A 14,698-nucleotide genomic window follows, 5' to 3' on the forward strand; every position below is an offset into this window, starting at 1 on the left:
AAAATAAATAGCCACTGCTCTGCTTTTTTACAGGAATCATTAGATGTATATTGATATAATATATAGGATTATATTCATTCTTACATAAGTATGTCTGTAACTATACATACATAGACACACACAAATACATCTGATAAGAAATTTGCATTCAGAATGTATAAGGAATTCCTCTACTACTCATTCATTAAGTGATCAATGATCCAATTTTTAATTTTTTAAAAAATTTGTTTATAATATAGGAGTACTGCTATTTATTCAGCCATTGATTAAGCTTATTGAATTGGGCATGAACTCCACATTACCTTTTTATTCTGAATGATAATTTTATTTTATTATTTTATTATTATTCCCCCCCCTTTTTTTTGATTCACCATGACATACAGTTACAAAGCTTTCATATATGAGCTTCGGTCATATAATCACCAAACACCCATCCCTTCACTAGTGGACATTTTCCACTACCAACATCCCCAGTATTTACTCCCTACCCCCATTTCTGTTTCAACCCTGTTCCTGCCTGTGTGGCGGACAATTTCCCCTATTGTCTGGGAAAATTACCTTCTCTCTCTACTTTGTATACATTCTATATTTTGACACCAGTCTCACCACCACTCAAACCTGCCGAAAAGGCAATGCTAGACAATTTGCTTTGTATTGCTTGTTATGGATAGAATATGATGTCCAGGAAATTCTGTGTTGTTCTCTTCCGGGAGCTTTAGTTTGTAGTCTCTGGGTCTTGGCCTTGATGAGATTACATGGCGCCAGGGCAGTTTGTGGGTGTGACTGCCAAGCTTCTGGAAAATTTGGGACCTTGGGGGAGAAGGCTCAGTCACGAGCGGGCTTAGAGATCTCAGTCTCGGGTTCCTGCATCTGGGCTTTCCTGCCTGTCCGCTCTCTGATGAGGTTCATCCCCTCTTGGGTGAGGCTCACCCTTCTTGGGTGAGGCTCCTCAGAGCATGTGGAGAGTGGCCTTGGGCATGGCGGCGGTTGGGTTCTGGAGGTTTTCGGCTGTTGGAGTTCTTCTTGGGGCAGGGAGTGAATCTCAACCCACACCCATCCTGGGTGCCCTGGTGATGACAGCCTGGTGCCAGGTCAAGATCTGTTGGCGGCTTGATACCTCCAGTCCAATTTTTTTCAGTTGGTAAAATATTTGAGCAATAAACTTACAAAAAAGAATATATGGGAACCTATTGAAATGAGGGACTGGAGCCATAGCACAGCGGGTAGGGGTTTTGCCTTGCACGCGGCCGACCTGGGTTTGATTCCTTCGTCCCTCTCAGAGAGCCCGGCAAGCTGCCGAGAGTATCCTGTCCGCACCGCAGAGGCTGGCAAGCTACCCATGTGACAAAAACAGTATTCGATGTGACAAAAACAGTAACAAGTCTCACAACGGAAACGTTACTGGTGCCCACTCGAGCAAATCAATGAACAACGGGACAACAGTGCTACAGTGCAGTGCTATTAAAATAAGATGATTAAGTTTCAGACAGAGTGGTTCAAATTAAAATCATGAGATAGCCTTTCCCATGAATAAAAATAAAATTTAAAATACTGGCAATAATAAATCTTGTCAGAGACGCAGAACATCAAAACTCTAACAATGCTGATGAGAATGTAAAATGCTACAATTTGAGAAACTATATAACTCTTAAAAATTAAACACTTTGCGTACAACCTATCAATTCCCTTCATAGTTATTTGCACAAAACAAATAAAATATTAAATCTAAGAAGTGCATACAAATTCTTTTTGAAGCACTTTCTCATAATAGGTCAAAACAAAATGCCATACCAATGTCTATCAAAAGGAATCATGAATGAACAAGTTGTTGTGTATTTACATAATAGATCACTACTCAGTGGCAAAAAATACCCAAACTATTGATATATGCAACAACATGGACAAATCTTGACAGCATTATGCTGAGCAAAAAAAACTAAGACCCCAAAGTGTGTATGTTACATGCTTCTATTCATATAAAGTTCTAGATGAGGCAAAAATAATGTACCATGACAAAAGTAGGTGGTAGTTATGTGAGATTGGAGTGAAGTGGGCCCCAAAGTGGTCAGGAAACTATTAAAGAAAATGGAAATAGGGACTGGAGAGATTGCACAGTGTGTAGGGCATTTGCCTTGTACATCGCTGACCTGGGTTCGATTCCCAGCATCCCATATGGTCCCCGCACCGCCAGAAGTAATTTGATTGTGATGGCAGTGGTATATACATATGTGTCAAAACTCAACAAACTGGGGCTGGAGCGATAGCACAGTGGGTAGGGTGTTTGCCTTGCACGAGGCCGACCCGAGTTCGATTCCCAGCATCCCATATGGTCCCCTGAGCATCGCCAGGAGTAATTCCTGAGTGCAGAGCCAGGAGTAACTCCTGTGAATCGCCAGGTGTGACCCAAAAAAGCAAAAAAAAAAAAAAAAAAAAAACACCTCAACAAACTATCCATCAAAAATAAGGGAATTTTATATCTAACTAGAGTTGGCTTAAAAACAACTTGGCAGGGGGGCAGGGAACTAGTATAGTGGGTAAAGTGTTTGCCTTGTGCACAGCTTTTATCCCCCATAGGGTCCCAAATAAATCACTTTTAGTCTGCCAGGAGTGATCCCTGAGCAGAGAAGTAGAAATAAGTCCTGAATAAAATCAGGTGTGGACCAAACATTCTTCTCACTGCCTCCAACCTCCTCAAAAAAGAAAAAAAATATATATATAGGACCAGAGATATGGCTCAAATGGAAGTCACATGCCCTGCAGTGTAGAAAGCTCTGAGTTCAATCTCAAGCATCACATGGTCAAATATGGCCTCCAAGCAACATCAAGTGGGCTCCATAGCAATCATCGTTCAAAAAAGAAAAAGGTTTCAAGCAAAGATGATACGGAAGACATATCATAGACTGGTTTTCAGAAAAATAGCAGTTAGGAGCCAGAATGATAATACAGCAGGTAAGGCACTTGCCTAGCATGCAGCTGGCTCAGGTTTGATCCCTGGCATCCAATATGGTCCCTTGAGCCCTGTCAGGAGTGATTTCTGAGTGCAGGGCCATAAGTAACATTGAGCACCTCTGGGTGCCCCCCCCCAACAACAACAACAACAACAAAACCAAAAATGACAGTCAGATTTCAGCTCTTGATTCCCAAGATGTGACAGTAGATAAATCACTTTATCTCTCAAGTTCTCAGTATCTATATAGTGGAATCATTGATACTTATATCAATAGTCACATGAGGAGTAAATGTACTTATATCAATTTATTCATATTTGCATATGCTAAGAAAATGATATGCCAAAGTGCTCGATAATGCCAAGTCTCTTCATGTTAGCCTCCATCGAGGAGATGAAAGAGGCTGTGGTATTTCTTAGTGACATTTAGCTCCCCCTTCGGAACCAAACAGTTCCTAAGTAATTATGGCCAGGAGTCACAGAGCAGGCCAGCAGACTCTACTTTCTTCCCTGGATCATAAGACAAAACACAGGAAATTGTGGCTTGGCAGTTGTTCATAGATAAAAGGAAAGTCTGTGGAACGGAACTGTAGATGGAGCAAAAGATGGGTAAGAAGCAGGGAATGGAGAAACAAACCCAACTGTGGATAACAAGGCTTTTCCTGCCTGCTGTGATTCCCAGTCTTTTCTTCAATTCCATAACCAAAAATGTCTCTAGGTAGCCAAGAGTGTTTTTAGGGCAGGGTCACCTGACAGAAGCCAAACATCCATGGAAGTTTCAGTCCTGGGCCTGAAGGCCAAGTTTTCCCTTCCATGCATGTATGATCTTTAGTAGGAGAGAGGGTCTGTGGTCCGTAGTCTTCCTAAAACGAGGATAATAAAAGAACAAAGCTGGTCAGAGTGCAGTGCAGAAAGCATAGGCTTCCCTGGAGACCTGTTAGAAATGGGATGTCAGAGACAAGAGATGGTGTGAATGTGTGGCCAGGTATTAGGCATGGTGTGTACAGGCTTATCCAGGGGCAGGTCCAGATTGGACCAGCATGTTACCTCTGCTGCTTGGTGAAACAACCCAACCTCCCCAACCTGGTCTTTTTTTTTTTGCATTCTAGGTCATACCCAGCCGTGCTCGGGGGTTATTCCTGGCTCTGTACTAAGGAATTAGTCCTGGCAGGGCTCAGAGTATCACATGGGATGCCAGGGATGGAACCCAGGTCGGCCTCATGCAAGGCAAACGCCCTACCTGCTGTACTATCGCTCCGGCCCCCTCATCCCCGTCTTGAGGGACTTCTGTATACTCCTTACGGTGTCAATGGGTCATGAAGGCCTTCATCCTCCTCGACTCTGGCCCACTGTCACTTTTCTCCTCCAGATCCTTGCTCAGTTCTGTCTGACTATTTCTCCTCTTGGCTGCAAACCCCCCAGCAGAATGTGGGTGTGTCCCCCCTGGGAAGCGTTGCCTCACATGCTGGGTGTTCTGAGAAATGTTTGTCCTGTGTGGACTTACTAAATGACCCTGGGGGGCGCCAAGACTGGCTGTCCCACTTGGCGCAGGAAGATCCCATGGTGGCCAGCCACTAGGGAGAGCCTGCCTCGAATGCCCCTGGGAGTTGGAAGAAAAACTGCTGGTTGGGAGACAAATCTTGCAGCAGCCTAGGTCAATGCCTGGAACACTGCATCCTAGAACACCTGGATTTGGAAAGTGTTTTGAGAAAGGACATTTGTGCACACCAAAGGAAAAATAATTTGCCAATATCCTGTTTTCTCCTTTCTCATCAGCACATTGATGTTATTCTTTGCCTTTCCCATATGTGCTTTGAGATTTGCTCTAGGATCTGTAGTTGAGGGAAGATGGTTGTGAACTGAAGACTACTCTCTCCATAATCGTGAGAACTTGGATAAGTCTCTGCTTTTCTGAGTCTTGTTTATTAATAATGTCTTTTACTATTCATTGGCTGTGTTTCCCATGCCATAGTGCCAATTTTTTTCGTTGAATCCTTGCAAACAATTATATGAAGGAAGTCCTTAAGAGGCCTAGGAAGAAACTTGCCAGAGATCCCCTCCCTTCCGGCTAATCGCAGCAGCCTCTACATCTGACCTCTGCCATATTAACGGGCTCATGCCACGGCTCCCGAAGCTTATGACTGCATGTGCAGCCAAGGGACAGATTTACTCAGCAAATTTCACACGTTCATAATTATACACAGTGTCATTGGGTGAAGATGGACAGAGAAGGAAAAAACAACAACTCCCAGGCTAATCCATCAGAGCCTTCCAAGGGACCTAACTACAAAGACTGACCCTTGGCACAGTAAGAAAACTGAAAAGCCAAGGGGAAGACACATATAAACCCACCAGGTTCAGTGAGCAAAAACAATAACATCAAAGGCACAACCGACACCAACCAGTCAACCCTCGGAAAATTACTTTAGTGACACCATGGTCAGCAAAACACAAGAAAATATGAGGTCCAGAATGAGAAAAAGACAAGTTGAAATGACAGAACTGAAGAGCATGACAGTTGCTATAAAGCGTATGTTAGGAGATCTGAGCAGCAGAATAACGACAGTTAAGTAAAAGATTGAGAAAGTATTTAAATCTTGGCTTTGAGCTCAAGGATTATTGCTGGTGGGATTTGGGGTAGCATATCATGTGCCAGGTATCAAACTAGGGATCAAACCCATGTTGGTCATGTGCAAGGCATGCATCTCACCCACTGTTCTATAGATTCAGCCCTGATTTAGTTTTTATTTTTATTTTAATTATTTTTGGGGGGGTCTTTGGGCCAGGGAATCTCAGGAGTTAGTCCTGGCTTTGCACATAGGAATTACTCCTGGCAGTGCCCAGGGGATCATATGGGATGCTGAGGATCTAACCCAAGCATCCTACCCACTGTACTACCACTTCCACACAAGTCCTCACATAGTTTGCCTATTAAAATTCAAAGTTATTCAAACAATCATAGAGAAAATTTATATTCAAGATTGAAAAGGTCACAGAATGACCAACGTAAGAGGCTTTGCTGTAAGACTCCCTTCAGGGAGGACTCTGAGCAGGAGGAGAAGCAACGGTGAGGCTAAAGGCACAGTCCCATGAGGGCCCAGCTTGGGGAGCACACACATCAGGGCTTCCCTCATCCTGCTCGGAGTGAAGTCTGTAGAACAGCCTCTTTTCTTCCTGGCCACGCCTGTACCCCTGGGCAAGGCCTCCAGGCTCAAAGAGCCTGATGAAATAGTCTCCACTTCTTGGCTCAGCTGTGTAGACTCCAATCCCTTACCCTAGCCCTTTCACATATCCTAATTTTCCTCCCTTCTCGTCCTCTCCACAGCCCCCGAGGCTGCACAATTTATAACAGGTAAAACCTGAGCCATAGAGTGATACAGTCAGTTGTGCTGTATCCTTATTATGTTCATTGCCACCTAAGTTTCAATAGTCTTGAAAACTAAATACAACTCAGGAATGGAGCAATGGTACATTGGATAGAGTGCTTGCCTTCTAAATTGCTGACCTGAATTTGACCTGTGGCATCCCATATGATCCCCTGAGCTCCCTGGGAGTGATCTCTGAGTGCAGAGCCAGGAGTAAGTCCTGAACATCATCAGGTGTGGCCCCAAAAGGAAATTAATTAATTAAATTAAAATAAATAAAACTCAAACTGCCTGCCACTGTTCACCTGACTGAAAGGCTCAAGGACTTAAGACTTCAGGTCTAATGAGATCCAAGTATTCTGAAGTGTGGTCAGGCATCTGCTTACTTCCAGTACTTTCTTCTGCATAGGCTTTATTCTCAGGCAACGAAGATGGTCAGTAGTTGATTTGGGCTTTCAGATGGAATCATCGCCCCCCAAAGCAAGCAGTTTCTTATGGATGAGTTTGGTCTATGGTGCCCTATTTCTGTGATTCAAATGGGCCAAGTCAAAGGATAGCTAGAGCCTAGGACCAAAGAGATTGTTCAATGGATAAGGCAATGTCCTTGCAGGCTGCTGATCCAGCTTCGATCCTGCATCTTGCATATGGTTTCTTCTTATGCTTCTCAGCATTGCTAGGAGATACCTGAGCATAGAGCCAGGAGTAAGTCCTGAATACCTCTAGGTGTGGTCCAAAAATACAAACAAAATCCTGTGGTTTAAAAATTTTTATAGGGGCTGGAGAGATAGCACAGTGGGTAGGGCATTTGCCTTGCACGTGGCCGACCCGGGTTCGAATCCCAGCGTCCCATATGGTCCCCTGAGCACGGCCGGGGTGATTCCTGAGTGCAGAGCCAGGAGTATCCCCTGTGCATTGCCAGGTGTGACCCAAAAAGCAAAAAAAAAATAAATAAAAATTTTTATAAAGAAAGGACAAAACTCAGAGAAGACAGTAGATGTTGCTTAAATTGTAGAATATCTACCACTGTTTGAAAAAAAAAAAAAAGAATGTATAGGGCCAGAGCAATAGTACAGCAGACAGAACATGTGCATTGCGTACAGACAACCTGGGTTCTATCCCTCAGACCCTATACAGTACCTTGATCCTGCCAGGAGTGAGAGCAGACCAGGAGTAAGCACTGAACAACTCTGGATGCATCCTCCAATCAAATAAACAATCACCAGGTAGTGCAGGAGTTCAGGCATTTGCCTTATATGCTGCTGACCTTAGTTTGCTCCCCCAGCACTTCATATGGGACCTCAAGTGTCACCAGGAGTGATTCCTGAGCACAGAGTCAGAAATAAGCCCTGAGCACAGTTTGGTGTGCCCCCACACCCCCACCCCCAATAACACTGTAGCACTATCGCCCCATTGTTCGTCCATTTGCTTGAGCAGGCACCAGTAATGTCTCCATTGTAAGACTTGTTACTGTTTTTGGCATATTGAATAAGTATCGAACAGGTAGCTTGCCAGACTCTACCGTGCGGGCAGGATACTCTTGGTAGCTTGCCGGGCTCTCTGACAGGGACGGAGGAATCGAAACCGGGTTGGCCACATGCAAACGCCCTACCCGCTGTGCTATTGCTCTAGCCATATGTGCACATACAAATGAAAAATAATAATGCTGTCTCAAAGCATGACTAAAACTAGCCAGTGAATATCATTCACATACAATACAGTCTAATTTTCTCAGACTGCAACTGTTAACTGGTCTACAAAGAAATCACAGGTTTGGTTTGGTTTGGTTTTGCTTTTGGGTCATACCCAGCAATGCACAGGGGTTACTCCTGGCTCTGCACTCAGGAATTACTCCTGGCGGTGCGCAGGGGACCGTATGGGATGCTGGGAATCAAACCCAGGTTGGCCAAGTGCAAGGCAAACTCCCTACCTGCTGTGCTATCACTCCAGTCCCAAGAAATCAGTGTTTTGTTTTGTTTTGTTTTAAAAAAGAGGATGCATAAAAAACTTGGTAAGGAATGTCCCAGAAAAAGACAGCCCTAACTTCTACCTTAGGAAATCTGTACTGACAGAAAATGTAGCAAAGTGTATTTTACATCCCCCAATAAAAAGACATATATCAATATAAAATGATTTGGGGAAAAGGAATTTATGCCTTTTTTAAATGCTCTATTTCCACCATCTAGAATAATCAATCTTTGTTGAATGATGAATCTCCAAAGTACATTTTTAAATTTTTTAAAAATGCTATGTACAGATTACTTCCACTCATGTAAAACAGAGCTCTCTGTACAGAGTGCAAATATAGAAAAACAAGATTAGAAGGAACAAAGAGATGCTTTTACTTTTCACATTTTATACTTATATAGATGTTGGATATTTCCCCCCTAAAATATGAAGAAATAAAGTTCCTAAGGCCAGTATTATTTCAGGGTCTGGTCTTTAGCCTCCAGGCCATGAGCTTCCCAGAGCAGAGTAGTCACACCTCATGTGGAAATCACTCTGCCCCTCAAGCCCATTTTAGTTTTACTGGTGATTAAGTTTTGCACATTTTACTCCATTTTAATAACCAGGCTTCTCAATTTTGACCCAACACCTTTGACATGAGAATTTTTTTTTTTTTTGCTTTTAGGGTCACACCCGGAGATGCACAGGGGTGTGATCTGGCTCATGCACTCAGGAATCACCCCTGGAGGTGCTCAGGGGACCATATGGGATGCTGGGATTAGAACCCGGGTCGGTTGCGTGCAAGGCAAATGCCCTGCCCTCTGTGCTATCACTCCAGCCCCTTGACATGAGAAATTTGATGTTGAGCTTTTAATTAGCCATTCCACAAAATGCTGTCTCTTTAGTCCTTCCATTTCCATCCCTGTACCAGGATGTTGCACCAACTTCTTGCTAACCTGGTTTCCTTGGTTGCTCTGTCCCCATCTGGATAATTCTACAGAAGAACAGCAGGCTGGCTTCTGGATTGAAAACTGCAGGAAACCTTCAAGCCAGTGGAGTTATATAAGACACAAGAACATGAGGAAAAATGCTCACATGTTCAGCACGTTTGCTGTTTGAGCAGAATATGAACAGAGCAAAGCTTTTTTATTATTTTCTCTCTTTTTTTTTTGTAGCTAGAGCGAAATGAATAAAGACATACCTTCAACCCAATAATCTCTCCCGGACCTTGGCTTCATGTCCCAAAGTTTAATTATCAGAACAGTATTATTTTCATTTTAATGAAAGGAAATAGCTGTGAATAAGGTGTCCGAGGTCACACAGCTAGGGAGTGGCTTTGGCTCACACTGAAGTCTCCTTGGCTAAAGTTTATTCACACTCGTTCAACTATACCAAGCAGCTTCCAGGAGATATAAATTGCTTACCTCAAACTCACCATGTCAACTTTGAACTAAAAAAATTCACCCGAAGAAGGAAGTTTCTCCTCTAATCTTATTGCCTCCACAGATCCCATAGATGATCATGCTTGCAAAGAACTAGGTCCAAAACATCCCCAAGCAAAAATAAACATTTGAAAAATAATAAAAATTATAGTTCAAGATAACTCCCTTAAAGGTTTAAAACTACATATTAAAAAGACACATATTGCCCTTAAAGCAATGAACTTCTTGCCATCTGCAATCTGTCCCAAGTTTATCTTATTCAAAACTGTAAATCAGAGGGCCAGAGCAATAATACAGTGAATAGGGTGTTTTCCTTGTATGTGACCATCCCCAGAAACCCATATGGACCCTCAAATACCACCAGAAGTAATTCCTGAGTGCAGAGCGAGGAGTAACCCCTGAGCATCATGGGGTGTGACCCAAAAATCCAAATAAAATAAAATAAAAACCGTAAAGCAGCTGGAATAGAGTGGTACTATAGCTGGTAGGGAGGGCACTTGGCCTTGCATGCCACCAACCTGTGTTCAATCCCAGAATCCCAAATGACCCATCAAGAGTCATCAGAAGTAACCCCTAGCAAGGAGGCAGGATTAGACCCTTAACACTGCCACATGTGTTCTGGGGGGCAAAGTTGGAAGGGGGGGGCAAGTAAATAAATGAGTTAATAGTCAGAGTATTTAATCCAAGACAGGAGGGTGGTTTGTCTGGAAATATTAAGATTTTAGAACTTTCAAAAGTGCTCCAAGGGAAATAAGCCATAGCATAAAATTGCCTAGTGAAAGATGTTCTCCTAATGTCTCCTGGTCACAGTCCACTGGGCCTAATATCGAAATGTGAAATCAAGAAGGTGGGGATTCATAGGTGTAAAATACAAAAGAACAAGATAAAAGTCACCCAGCAATAATGAGATTTTCCAGCCACTGAAAACCAGGATCATTGCCCCTCTGATGAAAGGACCTACATAGGTTTCTTGGTTTCTTTGTATTTGACAGGTGAGATAAAAAAAAAACAACTATGTCCTTCTCCCTCTGAACTCACTTCATTTTATATGATCCCTCCAGTTCTGTCCAAATTCATCCTTTCTTACAGCTGTGTAGTATTCCCCTGTGTATACATACCACATTCATTTCTATTGGTTCAAGCACTACAATGAACATATGTCTTTTCAAATTATTGTTTTTGTATTTGAGGAATAGATGCCAAGAAGTGGAATCACTGGGTCATTTGGGAATTCTATTTTAATTTTTTTGAGAAAGTTCCATACTTCTTTCCTTGGAGACTAAACCATAAACAAAATGACATTGGCTAAACCACCAACCATCACTAATAAAGTTTCCTTTTTCACCAGATCCACACCAACAGTGCTTTTTCTCCCAGTCTTTTTGATAAATGGGCTGTTGGCATGCCTATCACTCCCATCTTCAAGTTCTGTATCTTCAGGTCTCTCTTCATTTCATCTTCACATGGCCTTGTCTCTGAGTGGCTGTGTCAAATATCCCTCCACCTCTTTTACTACTTGTGATGACATTTAAGGCCCACTCAGATTATCCAATACATTCTTCTCACCTCCAGATACTTAACCAAATATAAGTGCATAGATTGCTACCGAAAAAAAAAAAAGTAGGGGCTAGAGCGATAGCACAGCGGGTAGGGTGTTTGCCTTGCACGTGGCCTACCCGGGTTCTAATCCCAGCATCCCATATGGTCCCCTGAGCACCGCCAGGGGTAATTCCTGAGTGAAGAGCCAGGAGTAACCCCTGTGCATCGCTGGGTGTGACCCAAAAACCAAAAAAAAAAAAAAAAGTAACATTTACAGGTTTCTTGGATTGAGGCGCATCCTAATTATTAGATTGTCATTTTTTATCACACCCTAGGTAGCATCAAAAACACCAACTAGGGGAATTAGTACAGAGCTCAAAGGACTAATGCTTATGGTTTGCATACATGAAGCCTGAGTTCAAATCCCTGACACTACATGGTACCCCAAGCACTACTGGAAACAATCCTGAAGCACCAAGCTTGGAATAAACCGTGAGTGGCCCCGGGAATGCCAAAAACTGAATCAAAACAAACCCCCAAGCAGGAGAATACCAAAAGTACCAACAGTGATTTTTACTGGAGGGTAGGGAAGAATTGACAAGCCATTTTAAAATTCATATGAAAATGCAAAGCTGGACAAAGCCAACATAAGGTTGGAAATGAAACCAAGTTGAAAGAACTAAACAATTAGTAACCAAAAAAGTTATGTAAGTAAATGGGGACTGAGGAGACAGCTCAGGTGGCAGAAGAAAAATGCCCAGCATCTATGAAATCCTGAATCCTAACCCCAGCATAACCTCCCCCACCCCCCCACACACTTGTACATGTATAATAAAGTACATGGCAATTGAGTTCTGAAGCACACTTAAAATCAAACTGTGGGAGCTGGAGCAATCGTACAGCAGTTAGAGTGATTGCCTTGCACAAGGCAGATCTGGGTTCGATCCCGGTATCCATATGGTCTCTTGAGAACTGCCAGGAGTGATTCCTTAGTGCAAAACCAGGACTAACCTCTGAATATCATTGGGCGTGACCCCAAAACCAAAATCAATGAATGAATGAATAAACAAATAAATAAATAAAATTAGTGTACAAGGAGCCAGATAGGCAAATCACTACCAAAGGATGTATGTCTGGATTTTTTTAGATTAAATGAGGGTAAAGGAGCTCTTCAAGGAAAAATTGTTGAACTGACTTTAGTAACCCAGTTCCTTTTGTAATTTAAAAAATAACATGGGCTGGAGTGATAGCACAGCGGGGAGGGCGTTTGCCTTGCACGCCACCGACCTGGGTTCGAATCCCAGCATCCCATATGGTCCCCTGAGCACCGCCAGGGGTAATTCCTGAGTGCATGAGCCAGGAATGACCCCTGTGCATTGCCGGGTGTGACCCAAAAAGAAAAAAAAAAAAAAAAATAACAAACACTACATAATCAAAAGAACAAATGCCTTCCTGTAAATGTCCATTAATGATTTGTAAAAATCATAAGGGATCATATATTAAACTTGGATATTGGATGAGTCCATTTTCAATGAAAGCTTTTCCCCAATCTAATGGTCTATAGTCCAAGACAATGGAACTAATTCTGTACTTCAGCTGATACCTAGGAAGCACCTGAGTTTCAATAATGTCCTCAGGTTAGGTATATATTTCACACGGTCCCTTTATCTATACAAATGGCCCCGGGACCTTACTCCATTGTGATTCTGCAAACAGTACAGCCAGTGATCTGAAATCAGCTGACTATACTAATAGCAGCTCCATTAGACCTTATCTTTCTATTGTGCTCTTAAAATTAGTATTTCTTTCCATTATAATGAAAAAACCTCCATTGATTGCAAAAGCAATGCCTGATATTACAGCATGATTACCTTCAGAATAAATTGAATACTGTATTGTCCAGAATAATTATCATTTTAAAGATATTTCAGTCTGCAAGATAGGAAAAAATCCTGTCAATTAGATAATATCCAATAAACCAATAACTAAACTGTACCAGTGCATTAAACATAATTAGCCTTAGATTTTAAAAACTATTCCAAGGCAAAGTAAAGTCATACCCAGGGAAGATGTTATGATTGCCAAGTGCAGCTCTAAGTCATTCTTGTGTCTGAGACAGTCTAAGATCCAAAGGAGAACTTGATGTTTAAGACTATGGCACAGATAATGCTTTTTTACTTTTTGTTGGTTTGAGAGCCTCACCCAGTACTCAGGGTTTATTCCTAACTCTATGTTAAGTGGTAACTCCTGGCGAAGCTCATGAGAATCATCGAACTTAATGCAATACCAGGGATGAAACCAGGGCCATCTGAGTGCAAGGCAGACACCTTAATCCCTGGATTATCTCTAGGGTCCAATGTTTTTACTTTTTATTGCCCTCTGTGCCCACTATTAAACTTAGTTTAGATTGCTGTCACTTAATAAATGTGCCTTTGTTCATTTGGGTAGTTATAATAAAATTCCACACGTTATGTGGCTGATAAACAACAAAAATCTCCTTCAGGAAGCTGAACATTTGAGATCAGGGGTGCCTGCACGGTGAGATTCTGTGTCTGCTGAGAATTCACTCCCCAGTTCCTAAATGGTCATTTTTTTTTTCACTGTGTAATCATATGGTCAAAGGGTCTAGGGAACACTATGGGGGCTCTTTTATAAGAACTAATCCCATTCACGAGGGCTGTGCCTTTATTATCAAAGAACTTCCCGAAGTCCTCACCATCAATTCTCATTACATGAGGCATTAGGTTTCGATTGGAATTGGGGACTGGAGGGGACATAAGTAGTCGTTGATAACGCATTTCTACCTTTAGGTTGTGTCTCTACTCATCCATGCTACCATCAAATCCCACCACGATCAAATCATTTTTAAAAAACATAACGAGCCATCCTTTTCCAACTTGATAAAGGCTTTGTTAAAGGTTGATTAGTGAGGGATTCAACATCTCCAGATTTTTGTGGAGATATTTAACATCCCAAGTTGATTTTGCTTTGGTTTAGTTTAGGTTTTATTTTGGTTTTGTTTTTTGGTCCAACCACTCATGGTGGTGCTCTGGGCTTAGTACTGACTCTGTGCCCAGGGATTAACCCTGTCAGTGCTCAGGGGACCGTATGGGGAGCGAGGGATCAATCCCAGTCAGCCACATGCAAGGCAGATGTCCTACCTGCCATCTTATCTCTCTGGTCCTGAATGGAATTTTTAACAGCACATCAGTCCAGTGGCTTTGAGTGATTTGTTTGGTTCATATTTTTACATCTCAACAAAAAAGTAATGGCTTCAGCACACTCATGGCTTTAGGTTTTTTTGATACATATTAAATTAGCAATAATATATAAATAATAAATTTTTAATTTTTTTGATTTTTCTCCCTAAAAATTTAAGTTTTGTTAGTAGTTCCAGCACTAGCTGTACATTTACTCTGCAAAATATATAATGTACATGGACCATACACGTATCATGATAA

Source organism: Sorex araneus, chromosome 6 (assembly GCF_027595985.1).
Source record: "Sorex araneus isolate mSorAra2 chromosome 6, mSorAra2.pri, whole genome shotgun sequence".
In the NCBI taxonomy this organism is placed as follows: Eukaryota; Metazoa; Chordata; class Mammalia; order Eulipotyphla; family Soricidae; genus Sorex; species Sorex araneus.